The sequence below is a fragment of the Vicugna pacos genome, chromosome 7 (genome assembly GCF_048564905.1).
Source record: "Vicugna pacos chromosome 7, VicPac4, whole genome shotgun sequence".
Lineage (NCBI taxonomy): Eukaryota > Metazoa > Chordata > Mammalia > Artiodactyla > Camelidae > Vicugna > Vicugna pacos.
This window is the reverse complement of record NC_132993.1, coordinates 67,427,609-67,446,932: the sequence shown is the minus strand read 5'-3', so window position 1 is coordinate 67,446,932 and position 19,324 is coordinate 67,427,609. Positions and strand designations below refer to the sequence as shown.

Sequence of the window (19,324 nt, the reverse complement as noted above, 5' to 3'; positions counted from 1 at the left end):
AATATTGGCTCTATTCCCCCTGTTCTGCAATACATCCTTGAGCCTATTACACCCAGTAGTTTTTGCCTCCCACCCCCACCCCTATATTGCCCCTCCCCCTACTGATAAGACTAGTTCTCTATATCTGTACATCTGGTTCTTTTTGGTTATAATCACTAGTTGTAATTTTTAGATTCCACATGTAAGTGATATCATACATTATTTGTATTTCACTGTCTGACTTACTCAGTTAAGCACAATGCCCTCCAAGTCCACCCATGTTGCTGCAAATGGCAAAATTTCATTCTCTTTTATGGCTGAGTAGTATTCCATTGTGTATATATACCACATCTGTTTCCATTTCTCATTGATGGACATTTAGGATGCTTCCATTATCTTGGCAGTTGTAAATAATGCTACCGTGAACACTGGAGTGCAAAGAGGAAATGCAGACGGCCAGCAGGCATATAAAATGATGCTCAACATGGCTTATCATTAGGGAAATGCAAACCAAAACCAGCATGAGGTATCACCTCACACTTGTCAGAAAGGCCATCATCAAAAAGAACACAAATAATGAAGTAAGTCAGACAGAGAAAGACAAATACCATATGATATCACTTACATATGGAATCTTAAAAAGAATGATACAAATCTTATTTATAAAACAGAAACAGACTTGCAGACATAGAAAACAAACTATGGCTACCAAAGGGAAAGGGTGTGGGAGGATAAATTAGGAGTGGAATTAACGGATACATGTTACTATATAGAAAATAGATAAAGAGAAAGCCCCTACTGTATAGCACAGGGAAATATATTCAACTTCTTATAACAACATATAATGAAAAAGAATCTGAAGAAAATATATATGTATATAAATAACTGAATAGCTTTGCTGTACACCTGAAATTAACATTGGAAGTGAACTACACTTCAATAAAAGACAAAAATTAAAAAATAAAATAAAATAAAATTCGAAATGCAAGTCTCTTAAAAAAATAAAACCCATTTCTCAAAAAAAACTAATTAAAAAATGACTAGGCTTATGTAACCAGTCAAAACTAGAAATAACATCAACATTTATTTAAAAAAGCCATAAATGTAATATGGACAGTTATCATTTATTGCAGTACTCTCTGAATATATGCTGTGCTGATTATTGAATATAAAATGTGAAAAGAGAAATTTCAACCACTTACTGTAATGTTAGGCTTGTATTTGGAGTTTGGGGCCTTGAATAATAAAGCTAATATAGCAATACCATTAAAAAACGCACACACAAATAACAAATATTGATAAGGATGTGGAGAAAAGAGGACTCTCATGCACTGTTGGTGGGACTGTAAATTGGTACAACTCCTGTGGAAAACAGTATGGAGGCTTCTCAAAAAACTAAAAATACAACTACCATATGACTCAGCAGTTCCACTCCTAGGTGTATAACCAAAAAGAGAAAAACACTAATTTGAAAGGATACACACATCCCTTCTTTGTTTACTCTCATTTTTCCAAACTTAGTTTTTCATTTTTCCTTTTGATTTTCTTGTGAGTTCCTTTACCTTGATAGGGTTAAGATACTTATATTGAACAACTTGGTCCAAGCTGTGGGAGCAGCAGGAAATAGGGAGCTTTGGAGCCCACGGGGTGGCTGAGAACAGAGCCAGGAGGAAACGCGTCATTTCCACCCATGTTCCTCCACCAAGTAGCCTCAGAATTCGTTCCTATGTCTAAAATGGCACCATGCACCAAATCATTTGTTTTCAAACCCAGAGATTCTTTGAGCTTTCCTGGAAACACCTTTAATGATGTTATTTAGGGGGGATCAGAGGAGAAAGAGAAGAACAGGTGAGACTCCTGGTTTTTAATAGAGCATCTTCGCTAATTTTAGTTATTTTGTATTTGAACTTTCATATGATTTAAAATTTTTAAAAGGGTTTAAGCACTGCTAATCCAAGTGATGTCTAAGGTTGTTTCTATCCCTATAATGTTAAAAGGTTTTATTCCTTTGCTGCCTAAGTAAATAGCCAACTAGGAGAATTACACGTGTTTTTTTCCTTCTTAACTATTTGACATCCATGTAATATTTTTGCCACATCATACACCCAAGTCACCTAATCACAGATTTCTGAACAAACGAAATATGCTACTAACCCTGAAAATCCCTTTAATTCTGGCTTATTATTATAATATTCTATTTTTAATGTAAGATCCTCTGTGTTCTGACAAGCGTTACATCATTTTCTCTGTTGACGATGTGGAGTATTACAGATTGACCTTTTCAAACTTTGATGTAGCACTGAAATCATTCAGGCTACAGCAGTATAATTTACTGTCATGTAGTCTTTACTCAAGGAAAGAAAACACAAATAGGATTTAGTCTGATTTTGTCCTATGTCTCCTGGTTTTTTTGTGATGCATCTTCAAGCAAATATCAATTTATTGATAATAGATCTGGCACATGGAACGCCTCTCTCTGCTGCGGTATTGTCTTTGCTGCCAGTGGACCTCAGAAAGCCAAACAATGGGCGTAGCTGTTCTCCACATAAGATCATTACTGATACTCCCATTTTATCCTAAGGAAAAAAGATATTTTTCTCCCTCATTCACTAATGTAGGACTTATATTAGACCGTGACATTTAATTGAAGTTGCTCAGAAGTTGAAAGGTGAGGAGAACCATTATTTCTGGCCATGCAGGCTGTTCTGCCTCTCTTAGCAGCTGACAGGACAAATCTAGCTCATTTCATTCTACAAAATTCCATGGAGGAGATCGGACCAGAGTGTTATTTTGCAGAATTTTATACAGCTAAATTTGAAAACCTAAATGAAATAGGTAATACTTTTAAGCTTTTTTTCTAAATAATACATATAAAATACTTTTTTTTTTCTAAAACACTTCTCATCAAAATCCATCCCAATAGAGACAGAAAGTTTAAAGAAACCAATGCCATAGGAAAACTAAGGGAAAAATAGTTAAAGGGAATCACACAGAAGAAATCAGGAGATTTCACAGGGGAACTAAACCAATTTTTTAAGAAACAGATCAGCCCAAACTACATAAATTATTGTAGAGCATTAAAGAAGAGATTTTTGAAATACATTTATTTGACATTAATGCAACATAGATACCATAACCTGACGAAAATTGCACCAAAAACAAACCACAAACCAAACTGAGTTATAAGTAGTCATGAAAAAAACCTGTAGTATATTAAGAGTATCCTATCATGACCAAGTTAGTTAGAAGAGCAACAGTAGTTTGATATTAGGAAATCAATTATTAAATCCTTCATATAGTTAGAATCAATCAGATGGGTCATATAAACATTTCCATTGAGAAAAATGACATTTGGAAAAAAATAAAACTATCCATGCATGCTAAAACCCTAAATGTCAAAGGAATTGTTGGATATTTCTCTAACATGATAAAGACTCAGCTCAAATAAGTCTATGTATCTGGCAAATTGAAAAATATCAATGGAAAAAGTAATTAAAACATTAAGAGAACTTAGAAAAATAACAAATCATAAAATTAACACTCAGACCATTTATAGCTTTCCTATAAACAAATAAACATCAGGTAAAATACATAATGAATGAGAACATGCATTCATGTTAGCAAAAGAAAAAAATACATAGGCATGAATCTAACAAGAAACATCCAAGTTTTAAATGAGGAAAACTATAGAGTCCTGAGAAATTTAGAAATGGATTTGAAAAAACAAGGAAAATTATATCATGTTCTTAGAAAGTCTTGACTTCATAAAGATGGTATATATTAATTCATATAGTTTAATACAATCCCAGTCCAAATACTTTTTCAAAGCTAGACAAGCTGATTATGCAGTTTACTTGGAAAAACAAAAATCAGAATACTCAAGAATTCCTGACAAAGAAATGTGTGTGTGATAGGTAGAAATAAGTAGCTGATTGTGTTCTAACATATGGATATTGAAACATACCAAAAAAATTATTATTAAAAGGTTTGCTATTGACATTAATGGGCACACAGGAAAATGAAATGAGTAGAAAAAACTAGAAAGATACCACATTCCACATAAAATTTACCGTGTGAGAATGTTTCATTTAAAATTGTTGTGAGAAGTGTTTTTAACAAATGTTGAAGGATCTCTGGGTAGATATTAAAAAAAGAAAAAAAGATAATGTGGATATATTCTCAATGCTTTATTAAAGTATCTGAGATTCTGTATAAAAGGCTTGGGCAGAAGTAAAGAAACCAGCAGAACTTTTGGCAATTCTTTCTCTGTTCTTGACCGAACTCATTGTGTACATTTATTCACTAATATCCATGTATAAGATGTTTATTGCTGCATTAATACAGAAAAACTGGAAATAAGCCAAATGTTCATTAATAATAGAATTGATAATTCTATTTTGGTATGTTTATACAAAGGAATTCTGTGCTATAGTGAGTATAATAAAGGAATGTTGCTATATGCAATAGAGTGAGTAAATTTTACAAACGTTGTTGAGGAAACAAAAGAGAGTTAATATATTTAAAAACCAGGCATAACTAGAAGTTACAGTCATGGTACTTTTCAGAAGACATGGGGCACTGCCTAGAATATTGGTGATGTTCTATTTCTAGATCTGGAGGGTTATACATGGAAGTGTTCTGTTTGTAAAACTTGATTGTTTTGTTGGTGATTTTTTCACTTTTCCAAATGTCTGCTGTCCTTCCGAAATTCTAGAAAGTTTACTGATTCTCAACCTGCATTAATAAAGAAGTTTGAATTTCTTAATGAAAAATCATACATGTTTGCAGTTACAAAAATTAGTAATACTAAGTATTGCACAGATAAAATTATTGCAGAAAACATGGGAAAGCCCACATTTTTCCTTCCTTCCTAGGGAGAAAAAATAATGATTAATAAAATACCTTGCATTAAGTTTGAGATGGACAGAATCTGGGCAGCTATCAACCACATACTTAATGACAGTATTTGTTTTCAGGCAAAGTATCTAAAGAGGAAAATGTCTTTTGAGTGCAGAATTACCATATAAGATCACACGTGCATATTGTAAAATGTGTTATAAGAATGAAAAATAGAAGAATAATGGCTCACTTAGAAGGAGTTAAATTAGCTTCATTATTGTGCAAAACACCTATCATTCTATTTAGATGAGATTTTGAAATTGCATTAATGCTGTAATACGTTGAGACTTTTAGAGATGTTGGGACTGGGTTAATGTGTTTTGCATAAGAAATAGATGTGAATCTTTGAGGGTTAGAGGGGTAGATTGTAGTAGGCTGAACAGTGGCCTCCAAAGTTTTCTAAGTCTCAATCCCCGGAATATGTGACTGTGTTACTTTATATGGCAGAAGGGACTTTGCATATATGAATAAGCTAAGACTGGGGAAAAAAAACAACCAACCAAATAATGGAATTATAAAACACGGGTAATCTTTGATACATGTTAGTTTTGTAAGACAATACTTTGTGCATTTAGTGTTTATTTCTTTAACTCATGAAAGGCTTCAGTTTTAGTATTAACTGTTTTCCAATGCTATAAATACTTAAAAAAAAAAAAAAAGTCTGGTGTCTTCTGCTTGAGCTTTAGCAGTGTCTTCAATCCTAGGAAACTTGACCTGTGTCTGCTTCTATTTGTTGTACGCCTGTAGAGGGTGACTTACAGGTATATGGCTCAGTTTCACAATATTTTAGTGACAAAGATTTCATTTTAACAGTCATATATCTTCACCAAATAAGGCTATGCTAAAACTCAAGCCTCTAGAGAAATAGATTTATAAAGGAAAAATAGAGCAAGAGGTTGAAAAAGTTCAAAGAATCAGATGAATAGGGCATGACACTTGGTCAGCATCTAAATGGGAACATAAAATGTAGTATCAGTTATACAGGAATAACATGGATTTTCAGGGCAAATATGATGTATTCATCCCATGCTGAAACATTGTCCAAAAGGAAACAACAAGCCATCATTGTAAGAAGGTCTGTTTTCAGGCTACTTAATAGCCATGAAATCATATTCTCAGCCCAATCGAAGACCAAATCAAGACTTTAAGAACTGACACCGTGCCTTCTATCCCTCTTTGATAAACAGAAGTTTTTGCTTTACATGTCACTGCTTTGGATAGTGGCCGAGGCCTGTACTTCCTCAGAACTCTGAAAGAAAAACTGCCGCCACAATAAAGATGTTTTCTCTCTCAGCTTAACACATATGCAGTGTTCGTAAGAATGTGATATCTTTGAAAACATTTCTTTTGCCTAAAGAATAAGAAAATAAATTAAAATCTCAACTGATTTTTAGTCTCAAAGCAAAGTAAGATTCTCCCAGTTGGCTTTTTTTTTTTTTCAAAATTGAATATTAAAATCAAATAGCTCCTGGCAAAGATAGTGATGATCAAAGGCAATGATTATGAAAACCAAGGATTTGTTTAAGAGGGAAAAGGAAACTACTTTCCCTTGTCATTAAATGTGAAAGTGATACTAACATATCAGTCTCCATATGAATTAATTGATGCGGCAGAGACCGAATGCTCTGGTTGGCAAATGCTTAGCAGAAATCAGAGACTACTGTACAGAACAATAAATGAAGGACAGTGAATTTAATCAATGTGTTCTATTAGAAAAATGCACTCATATCTTTCTATTCAGATCCTATTGACTATAAATTTGTATATGTGGTTGTGTTTGGGATTAAGATGTACAAAGCTCCAGCTGTAAAATAAGTTATGGGATGTAATATAGAGCATTGGGAATGTAGTCAGTAATGTTGCAATAACTTTATATGGTGACAGATGGCTACTGGACTTACCATGGTGATCAATTCATAATGTGTATAAATGTCAAATCACTATGTTATACACCTGAGACTAATCGAATATTTTGTGACAACTACTTCAATTAAAAGGAAAAAAAAGTACACAGCAGACAAACCATCCACAAAGTGAAAAGACAACCTATGGAGTGGGGAAAAATATTTCCAAACCATATATCTCATAAGGGTTTATTATTCAAAATATATAAAGAACTCATGTAATAAATAGCAAGAAATATAACCCAATTTAAAAATGGATAAATGACTTAATTAGACATGTCTCCAAAGAAGATAGACCAAGATAGGCCAATGGGTACATGGAAGGATGGTCAACATCACTTGTCGTTAGGGAAAGGCAAATTAAAACCATAATGAGATGCTACCTTATGCTTGTTAGAATGGCCATCTTCAAGAAGACAAAAGATAACAAATGCTGGCATGGATGTGGAGAAAAGGGTACCCTTGTCCACAGTTGGTAGGAATAGAAATTGGTGCAGCCACCATGGAAAATGGTATTAAGGGTCCTCAGACAATTAAAAATAGAACTACCATATGATCCAGCAATTCTCCTTCTGGGAATATATCCAAAGGAAATGAAAACACTAACTCAAAAAGATACATGCACACCCATGTTCGTGGCAGCATTATATACACTAGCCAAGATAGGAAAACAGCCTAAGTATCCGCTGATGGATGAATGGATAAAGAGGTTGTGATGCACACACACACACATATGTACATGCATATAATGGATATTATTCAGTTATAAGAAAAATGAGGATATCCTATCATTTGTAACAACATGGATCAACCTTGATAGTACTATGCTAAGTGAAATCAGAGCAAGACAAATACTGTATGATCTCACTTACATGTGGAATCTGGAGGGAAAAAAGTCATCGACAAAGAGGTTGGATTTGTGAGTACCAGAGGCTAGGGGTAGGGTGGATTGGAGGAAGATAGTCAAAAGCTACAAACTTCCAGTCATAACATAAATAAGTACTAAGGGTATAAAGTACAACATAATGACTAAAACAACCCTGCTGTATGATATATAAGAAAGTTGTTAGAAGAGCAAATTCTGAGTTACCATCACAAGAAGAGTTTTGTCCCTTTTTTCTTCTTTTCTTTTTGTTGACTCTCTCTGAGAAGATGGGTATCAGCTGACTCTGTTGTAATCTTTCATGATACATGTCAAGCAGACCATCAATGCTGTATACCTTAAACTTACATAGTGATATACCTAAATTCTCAATAAAACTGGAAAAGAAAATTGCAATAATGTCTATGACATCAGTTTATTTTTACAATGTACCTAGGATCCACAATTAATTTATAAAGTATAAAGGTAAAGGCTAGGAAGAATATCTTTGAGATTCAGATACATATGTTAATTATCTAGTTTCTGGAAATTTACAATATGAAAACCTTCTAAGTTTTGGAAAAGGGGAAAAAAAAGGTAAGAGGAGCAAAACGAAAACTAGTCTGCCTGTGTGGAGTTTATATCCCAAAGAAACAGCTTTAAAAAAGACTCAATTATAAAAATAGACCATGTCAGATGACTTTAAATGCCACAAGAACAGTAATACTGATAAAAGGGTTAAGTGGTGTGTGTTTGTTATGGATGGGTTTGTTTCATATCGGTTGGTCAGGAAGACCTGACTCAGTAATTAGGTGAAGTTTAATTAGAGACATAACAAAAATAAGGAAATCCACAGAATATTTGTTTTACCACGAAGAATGAATTTTAGTGTAAGCACATTTAAAAAGTAAATTGTAAAGAGAATAAATGATGATCTGGGTCAAAAGTATGCCAGCTTGGAATGAACATCAAACACTATATAGCCCAAATGTAGGAGTCTGTTTGATTTTTTTTTTTTTTTAAAGAGGATCAGGAACCCCAGTGTACCTGGATAGGAATGAGTAAGGGGAATATAGTAGAAGTGAAGATACGGAAGTCATAGGGGAACAGATCATGCAAAGTCATGAAGGCAATTGGAGGACTTTGGATTTTAATCAAAAGTTGTCTAGAAAGGCATTGGGAATTTGAACTAAGGGCTGATATTATTTGACTTAGTATTAAGGAATTCACACTAGTTCCTAGTTGTGGGTAGATCAAAGAGAACAAGATAATTGGGTAATTAATTAGATTAGATAAATAATTTAACCAAAATGATGATGATTTGGACCTAAGCATTGGTATTAGAAATAGCAAGGAAAGGTCAGGCTATGGATATATTTTGAAGGTAAATCCAACAGGATTATCTGATGGGGTGAATTTTGCCTTAGCAACTTGACAGATAATACTGTTTTTGCTTATACTTTGGAAGGAAGAGGTAGAGTACATTTGAGAAGAAAAACCAGGCTTTTTAACATTTTGTATGTATTTATTCGAGTCATTGTTGAACCCCCAAGAGATGCTGTGTAGAGAAGTCAAGTAGGCAAGTCTATGAATTACTCATAGGAGACAGAGGTAGCACAGTGTAGTTTCTTTGGAGAAATGGAACAGTTCTGTTCCATTGGTGGTTATATGAATCTGTGTGTGTGATAAAATCTTAGAGCATTATGCACTAAAAAAAAATGAGTGCATACAAAAACTGATGAAACCCAAATAGGATCTGTGGTTAACAGTTTTGTTCCAATGGGAATTCCTGGTTTTGATGATTGTATTGTCTAGATTGATAGTATTATTGGGGAATCTGGTCAAAGAGTCCAAGAGAACTCTACTATTTTTGCAACTTTTACCTGAATCTGAAGTAGTTTCAAAACAGAAGGTCTGAAAATGTAAAACAAAATGAGACTGGACAACTGAATGTGTTCTGTTAGCAGCATACCATATGTTCAAGTGCTCTTTTGAAGGGGTGGCTCCTGCACTGCCTCAATGGCAAAGATTGCTAATGGTACAGGAAGGAAAGCCATGCTTGAACCAGTTTAAGAGCAACTTTGAAGGGGGAAATTGGAAACAATTAAGTATATAGAAGATATTTTAGAAATTTTGCTGAGCAGGGAAATTGAGTGTTAACTAGGTAAGGATTAAGAGGTTTTCTTTTCTTTTATGGATAGGAGAAATTATACTGTTTTATATTCTCAAGGAAATGGTCCAGTAGATTGTTCAGAAGGTTAAACTTGGATTGAGGAGGGAGAGCACAATTGCTGGAACTGTGTCTTTAAGGAGAGAGGAGATGGAACCTGATGCACAAGTGCTGGCTTTGGCTTCAGATGGGATCACAGGCAAATATATCCCTGTCTATCTACTTACCTGTCTGTCTGTCTGTCTGTCTACCTTTTCTTTAGGCAAGTCACAGAGTTGAGAAAGACTATCTTGTAGGATTGAAAGAGAGTATTAGGTTTCCACTTGAAACTGGTGATCATGAATTTTAGGTAGGGTGATTTGTCTGAGTTGTGGTTTCTTTTACTCATACTCAGTAGCTGTAATTTATCTGGGCTGAGGCTTTGCTCAGTTAGCTAAGAGAGTGGGAAGGAGTGGGCAGGGTAGTTAGGGGTATTTCCAGAGAGTTTATCTAATGATAGTTATTGGAGTCTAAGCTAGTTAAGAAGAAGTTAAGGACTTTGGGGGCAATGTTGCGCAATAAAACTTGGTCACACTGTTGGCACTTAGATGATCCCTGATATTGCTTAGTATATTCTCTGTAAATCCATTTTGGAATCAGATTAGGATCCTCCCTAGAAAATCCACATTGATTTTATGTTATGTCATTGAGCCTCGTAAGCCAAGTAAACAGAAAGCACTTTTTATGACATAGGAATTGGTAGACTAAATTTTTTAATTCTGCAATGTGTGTAACCAGAGGTGCTTAAAACAGTACATCTTCCTTTCATCACTTGTTTTCAGATCTTCTTTGAAAAAAATAAAATATTACATTTGCAAACTTACTGTTTAATAGACCACACTTTTCATTGCCTCCAAGGCAAGTAAAAATTACTAATGGTACAAGAATAAAATTGTACTTTGGTGTCAATGCATATCCTGCAAAAACAAACAAACAAAATTTTAAACCCATATAAGCAATGTTAAATTATTTTATTATTTATAATATGTAAATATTTTTTCTTACTTGGAAGTATGTCCTTAACCTTACTTCATACATTTTCAGTGATTTTTTAAAAACTTTTTAAAATCAGTCAGTAGGAATTGTCTACTGTGCTTATCAACTAGAAAGAAAACAGAAAGAACTAATTGCAAATAGTTATTTATTGAACAGTTAGTAATAAGCTTAATGGTATATTATTAATTCCTAGTATTGTAGAAAATAATCAGATCGTGTACATTAACGTCTACTTTTTTAATTAGGGCTAAAAATATCTCTCTATTTTTGATCAAGTAAAGCAATAGGGTAAAAAAATCACCTTTGCCGTTACTTTATGCAATGTCTGTGTTATATCTTTACTTTCTACTGCATGAACGCCACCTTAGGGTTTGCAACCTGGTCATAAAGGGTCTAAAGATAGGCATAAGGTTTGTGCTTGTATTTCCTTATGCTTATAAATTCCTTATGTAAGCTGCTGAATTTTGGAGATGATGTGGTAATTGCTACCTCCCCAGAGACCAAAGAAAAACCCTTATCTGAAAAGTATAGTAAATCATATTTTTATTTAAGTAGCTCTTAATGTATTTGGGCCTCTGATTTCTTCCTGCCAGTCTGCCTACCTACAGAGAAAATTTTTATCTAGGTCAGTATGCACTATTAGTAGGAGAAGGTAAAACTCCAACTCAACAACTGCCACCACAAAACGAAACAAAAACAGAAAAGAAACCAAAAATAAAAAGAAGGAATAGGCAAAATAGCTTATTTCTCAAATTCAAGCTTAGATAAACACAGGTTGTTGTTTTTTTTTTTTTAAGAAAATCTCCCTAACTTGGGAGCAGCAAGAAATGGAGAACAAGTAAAAATGCATCGTTTAACAAATTAAACTTTCAATACAAGAAATATGATTTATGCAGGTGAATATCATGAATTTAAAACCGAATACTTCATATTGTACTACATTCCTAGGAACACTGACCGTGGATTCTGAGAATGCTGAAAAAATAATTTAACATCTCCATAAAGTTTCCTGTTTCTTCACATCATTTACAAATAATAGACCCTGAGGCTATCTCAAGTTTGGGACTCAGAGAGAGCTATGTGATCTTGGCAGGTCACTTCATGTGCTCTGAACCTAGTTTACCCAGTTACAGGTCATGGTAATAAATAATAAAATGTGCTAACTTCAGAATACTGCAGATTTCGGTCAGTGGACGCTAATCATAATCATAATAGTTTACACCTAACATGGTTCTTCCGATACACCCAGACTTCAAAGTACTTGACACATACTCCACACATGTTAATTTATTTATTACTCACATCAACTGTGTGAAGCAGGTACTATTACAAGGTCCAGTTTTCAAAAAAGAAAATTGAAAAGTGAAGTTACTTTACTCTAGAAATGTAAAGTAACCTGCCTAAGGTATTCAGATGTTTTAAGTAGCAGAGCTGAGTTTAGACCTATGGTCATCTGGCTTCAGAATTACAGAATTTATAAAAATAAAGATCTATGCAAGATTCCATTTTTTTTTCAACTAAAAGTTATCATTTTTTAAATTGATTTATAATCATTTTACAATGTTGTGTCAAATTCCAGTGTTCAGCACAATTTTTCAGTCATTCATGGACATATACACACTCATTGTCACATTTTTTTCTCTGTGATTTATCATAACATTTTGTGTATATTTCCCTGTGCTATACAGTGTAATCTTGTTTATCTATTCTACAATTTTGAAATCCCAGTCTATCCCTTCCCACCCTCTACCCCCCTGGTAACCACAAGTCTGTATTCTCTCCATTATTTTCTTATTGAATAAGGTTATAACAATTGTAATATCAACCAGAATGATATCATCCACCAAAAATCCATTCCTTGCATTATAAAAAAAATCAGAGATGTATGAGAGGATTACAGAAAGTTCTGCTTTAGTACTCTCATGGCACCAAATGACAGGAAAAAAAATCTGTGTTCTAGGTCATCTGATGTCTTGAACAAGTTCGCTAACATTGAACAAAACCCAAACTCAAATTGCCTTAGAAATTTTTATCTGTTTATTTCTTTAAAGTATCTGTACTTCTAGGGAATTAAAATCTCCACTTGTCTGAGTCAGTTTGTCAAAATGTTTCTAAGGGCTGTGTGCTGTTGTAGAATATTTTTGGTGATTCTTTGAGAAAATAAGTGTGTTGATTATAAGACACTGAAATAACATGAGTTGTTTTAAATGCCCTTTGACAAAACATCTGTATGTTTGCAACTTTTTCTCATGTAACAAATCAGTTACATTTCATTCCTTTAACATATACCAAGTAATATTTATGCTATTAGCAATGGCCATTATTTATTGAACACTAATCATGTACTAGGACCCATGTTAAGATTAACTGTAAGATTCCAGGCTTCTGGCTTAAACTATTACCTGGTTCCCAAGCCTTATAGATGACCTTTACTTGCTTTATTAGTCAGGAATCTTTCAGCCATAAGTGTAAAGAACCAAATGTAAACTGATGTTAGCTAAATAGAAAATTTAATGGTTCCTGTAAATGAAAAGGCCAGCGGTATATCAAATCGGGTCAGTTGGCTCTAGGGACTCCAAACATCTTTGAGAACCTAATCTTATCTTTCTCTCTCCTATCTCTTTACTCTACTTTCTTCTGTATTGTTTTTGTTCATTGTTTATTGCATAGTCTCTCAGGTAGCTTCCGGGTTACACTGTAACAGCTTTTCAACTTTCAGAGGGAAGACTTTCTGTTTTAAGTAGCTTTAGCAAAGGTTCATGAATGTTTTCTTTTTGACCTGTTTGAGGGGTAACCTTTTACCTCATTCTGTGACTTCCAGGTGAGACTGAGCACACCATGACTCCATCATGGACAAAACACCACTTCATGTCTCTTGTCATAGTATCTGGCGCACTGAACAAGATCATCTCCCAAACCAGGTCAATGAGAAATAATCTGGGATCTTTACTGGAACCTCAGGAAACAGAATAAATATTTACTGAGGGATTGAAAAGCTGTTAGAATATCACTTTGTATGCGTGAAATACTTGGTCTATAGTTACACTAAAAATAAGTAAATAAATAAATCATTATCTGAAATTCAAATTTAAGTTCATGTTCCCTATTTTTATGTGTTAAATATGGCAACCTTACTCGAGACTATTTGCCTGTATGATAAATTAATATTTTCAGATATGTTAATGTACATGTCCTGAAGGGACACTCATAAGTAAAATGATAAACTAATAAACCAGACAATACATGGTGAGAAGGGCATTGTGTGTGTGCGAGGGATTACTTAAAACTCTTTTCATGCAGTAACTTGTATAATCCTGTAAAAAACCCTGTGAGGTAAATAATTTTATCATCTTTATTTTACAGGTAAAGAAATTTGGGCACAGAGAGATTAAATAACTTGTTGCATGTGAAACGGCCAGCAAGGATGGAGCCAGTCTTCAGCCAAGGTATGTGGCTTCGGAGATTTCTTACAGGTAATTCTTTCGATAGTGTCATCTATGTTGCATTCCAGGGCAGGATTCACAAAGCTACTCTGGTGAAGACCAAACTTCTATTTTTGTATTCACATCTTCATAGCCAGCTTTCTAGTGCTAAAAATGCCAAGAATATGAACTTCTCCATATACTTGAATTCCAAATGCAGTATTATCAGTTGATAAATTGGGCTCTCAGAGGAACATATTTTACAAAAGCTGCTGCTGCAGCTCAGTGGCCAACAGAATTACAGTTAGAAGTTTTAAACTAGATTTATTTTTAAATTTTCTAAAGAGAGATTGACTTTTTTTGATTGCTTAAATACTGCTAAAATATGCATAACTCCCTGGCTGATTTCCCTGCATGTCTACTGAAAGGTAAGTCGTTTTCTGGCTGATTTTCTACATGTCTACTGAAAGGTAAGTCATTTTAACATAAGTATATTATTGTTAAAAGTGTCCATGTAAAATATGCACAATCTAGGTGGTCTCTTATGGTCAGTTTAGATGCTTTTGGTGTATATATGCATATACTTACAGGTACCAAAGATACATTTTTCTAATCCATTCTAAAAAATTATCAGCACTACTTGCAAAAAGTGATGAAAAATTCACTGACTGCAATGTGTTATGCATCCTCAGCTTCCCAGCTCTCCTCTAAATAGCAATGTTACCTTCCCAACACAGAGAGTCGCCATAATTTTATGAAAAATACCTTTTTTTAAAAAAAAAACATGTTTACAGCATAAACAGAAGTCATTTGTGCTTGCCAAGATAGGCAAAGTTTTAAAATAAATTGCAACCATCCCCTTGAGACTGGCCCTGCTAGAGGAGCAAGTGAGGCACAGTGCTGTGCCTCATTGTCATTGATTCTCTTCCTTCCTTAGCACCTCAGCCACCTCCATGGTGAGGTAAGGCTTGTCTCTGGATGGAGCAGCTTGGCTTTTTTCTTACAAAGAAAAGCCAGGACAGGGCGCTGAGTTGATACAGAAATAAATGGAGTAAAATCCTAAAGGATATAGTTTCTTAAAGTGAACCTTAACCCCCTGCATTTTGATCCCCTGCCTTCTATGTTAGAAAAATCAATTCTCTGGGACCACATTGGATCAAGTGTTCCAAATCTCTCTGAATGAAGCAGAGAAATTGATAAAGATTTAAGGCAGTCCTTGAAAAATGAAGTATTTGTATACTTTTTTTATGACACTGATCTAGAGGGCTTTAAAAAGTATAGTATAAATTTGGCACATTGTTCTAAAGGGTAATGTTGTAGAGCTTAGGTAGTTAGATAATCCTGGGTTCAAATGTTGACCCTATCTTTGGGAGATGTCCATTACGAAACGTCTCTGAGCATCAGTTCCCTGAATGGAGAGAACTGAATGAGAGCATATGTTTGAAGCACTCACACTATGTCTTGCACATACTAAGCACACAATAAATATAAGCCATTACTATTATGGAAAAACGCATATCAAATAAGCATATTACTAAGTAGAATTCATACTAAGCATGGATTTCTGTTGTAAAATAAGAGATTTTAAAGAAATGTTTCATTTTAAGCTGGTCCTTTCTTACTAAGCTTCAATCTGCTCTGCCTGTATTGACCCTTCCTTGGAAGGTTTAGCAAGGTCTGGTCTGTGGGAAAAATGACTTTCAATTTTTTTCTTTTAACCATTGCTATTAACTAGACCTCTCTTTCTTTAAAGTCTTATTGTTATTAGTGCACGCTGTTACCTAGTCATTTCTTGGAGGATGTGCTATTATAAAGGCTCAGGACTGACCATGGCTGAGACAATGACCAATGCTAACTAAATATACTTCAGACTAAGTTAGACACCGAAGTACCAAATCATTAATTTTAAAGAGAAAAAAATAATTAAATCAAAGGGAATGTGAATATGCTCATATTGATATAATCAACATATTTTTGTCTTAGTCAAGATATAGAGAAGCCAATATTAAATATATCAAAGTATATAAGTATAAAGTATACAATTTTATATATTAAGTATGTATTTAATATATAAAATATATTAAAAAGCAATATTTTTATTTAAAATGAAAAATTATATTCACAGAAAATAAAATAAGTACCAGAAGCAAAGTCTATCCTATAATCTGAATACATAGGAATCAGAAGGACATTGTCCTAAAAAAGACATGGACTCAGAACAGAAGGACTTCTGTAAACCAAATGTTAATTAATGGCAGTCGTTATGGTACCATTTTACTGCAGGTTCTGGAATCCTCAGAGTCTGTTGCATGAAATTGCCTGTAACTGTCTCTGCTCAGGATTTAGCTTTGTCTTTGACATCGGCAAGTTTGAAATCCATTAGATGAGATGTCCTTTCTTACGGACAGTGAACACAGGATCACCTCAAAGATGTCCTCTTTATTGGTGTTTTTCTTCCCCCTTTTTTTTCCTTTGAAGACTGCAAAATATACTTTTTTATAGTTTAAAGTTACTTTCTACTTTTATTAATGCACTAAGCTGGAAAGACTGTGACCTGTTTATAAGTCTTTCTGTGTCTTAAAAACTGCTCTGCAGTTATCTGTCTATCCAACCATCCATCCTAGTTTGGTTCACTAAAAAGACCTAGAAATAGTAACAACCTGGTAGGAATAGGCACCGCTGTCCCCCAGACTGTGAATCTGAGATGCTTCAGCAAGTAGTGCATCTTACGTTATTGGCTGATGCCAGGACTCGTATATGAAATGTACAAATAGGCGATGATATTGTATCACAGCAAAGAAACAGTAAATGTCTGCTAGTGCTGTATCAAAAGGACTGTGGGACCAAAATGAAGGAACTCCCGTAAGTTGAGAAAGTTTGTACAACAAATGTAAAATCAGATTCTATTTATTAATATACAGGAGTATATCTTTTAAAATAATGAGTTAATGAGGATACTTAGAGGATATGTTCAAACAACAACAACAGTAAATAGCACAAGCAGAAACCTTTATTGGTCACCACCTGGGTATCTAGACCATCACTTTTTTATCCTGAAATTGGCAGTTACCAGAAAATTTAATCTCTTCTTTGCTAATCTCGTCTATTATATTAGTGGTATTTTAGCGTCATTCAGTAGTCCTAGCTAATGATGAAAGTGGTTGTATTAGAGAAAAATTTAACTAATAAATGAAGAAATACCAAAATTAGACAGTGCCACTTAGCAAATTGTAATTAAATAATCATTTCAGCAGAGGAGTAAACAATTAGATGAAAGATTGATGGGGAAATTTACAAAGGAAGAATTACTCTATTGCCACCAGAATCCATGATCAATCTTACCACTATTAAAAGTGAGACAGCTAGATATCCAGAAATTTTGTCTCTTAGAAGAATCCTTCCCAAAGGTGAACCTGAATCTATGCACAATTCTAAATAATACTTCAAATTTTTAAGAAAAAATAGTTCCTCCATCAATTTAAATACCATCAAAAGGAAGATAACAGACAAATCAACAATGCATTTCTAACACTGGACAACATACTTGGTTTTGCAATGTGGCAAGGGTGTAAAGGAAAAAAGAGGACTTGGAGAGAAGAGTCCATTCTAAGTTAACAGACCTCAGAAACATAACGACCACATACCAGTTAAGTAAATGGATACTAAGTTACCGAGGACAGATTTCTTACTGTTATTAACTGGAGAGAATTGTAGAGGAGCAGGCTAGCTAAATGATCTATATGGTAGTGGATTAGCATTGGGAACATCAGTATTAATTCATGTTAAATTTAATATAGAAACAAATGGTTACATATAGAAATATGTGTGTGTGTATGTATGTATGTGTATGTATATATATTATGTGTATATATGTATATATGTCTTTATTCACAGATTAGTCTAACACATTTATCTCCTTGCTCCTTCAGCTGAGAGGGCCTGGAATCAATGACATTTCAGTAGCCATGAGCACAGTTTGCACCCATGTCTTCATTTCTAAGACCATTCTCTAATAAAAAGAATCAAGGCCCCTTGGAGAAATAGCTCATTCTGGCAGTAGGGCAAGATATATACATGGTAGGTCTGAAGTCTCTTGTAGTACCAGGAAATAAAGAAATGTTAAAAAAAATTACGGGAGTATAGCAGAGGGACACAGAAGTTAACTAAAAGACCTCCCAGTGAACAAAACTGGAGTAATTTGGTCAACAATATGAATAAATAATATTGAATTATGACCCAGAGTATAAAATGAATATCCATGCATTCAGAGTGACATGAATCACTGAGTAAATAAATAAATGTTAGGGAACAGACAACCCTCTTGTGTAGAAAAATTCCAAATAATTTCTGTAGATGCCTCTTGATAAGGTGAAGCCTAATTCCTTACTCTTAAATACAGGTGCACATAGTGACTTTCTCCGACAGAGTACCTATGGAACTAGAAGGGAAGGAAGAGCAACTTGCCAGGAGATGGAGCCTGATGAAGTCAGTTGATGGTGATAAATCCTGTTGATGGTATACATCTTTGGTATGGTCTCCTGTGAGTTGTTGGTCTAACTCTCCTTTTGTTGACCCTGTGGTTTCCCTCCCCAAAATGCGACTCCAATTCAGTCATGAGAAAAAAGTATGTGAAATCTAAAAAAAAAGATACAAATGAACTTATTTACAAAACAGAAATAGATTCACAGACACAGAAAACAAATTTATGGTTACCAAATGGGAAAGGCAGAGGAGGGGATAAATTAGGAATTTGGGATTAACAGATACACACTACAGTATCTCAAATAGATAAACAGCAAGGACCTACTGTTTAGCACCAGGAACTATATTCAAAATCTTGTAATAACCTATAATGGAAAGGAATCTGAAAAAGAACGTATACATATATATGTATATATTGGAATCACTTTGCTATACACCTGAAACTAATACAACATTGTTAATACTTCAGTTTAAAAAAAAAGGTTAAAGAGAAAGGAAAAGTATGGGAAAATTCCATTTAAGGGATATTCTACAAATATACCTAGCCAGTCATTCTCAAAACTGTAAAGGT

The 19,324-nt window shown here is 34.1% G+C and overlaps 1 long non-coding RNA gene across 4 annotated transcripts in view; it reads left to right on the top strand.

Annotated features, from left to right (window-relative positions):
• Window positions 1–19,324, top strand: part of LOC140697439 (uncharacterized) — a 175,309-nt gene that overhangs the window by 78,159 nt on the left and 77,826 nt on the right. For 2 of the 4 annotated variants that reach the window (XR_012074535.1, XR_012074538.1), the window contains exon 3: window positions 14,213–14,295. This is a non-coding gene — a long non-coding RNA (uncharacterized lncRNA). Of the gene's footprint in view, window positions 1–14,212; window positions 14,296–18,670; window positions 18,812–19,324 lie in introns of all 4 variants that reach the window. The other 2 variants (XR_012074536.1, XR_012074537.1) reach the window with 2 other exon arrangements.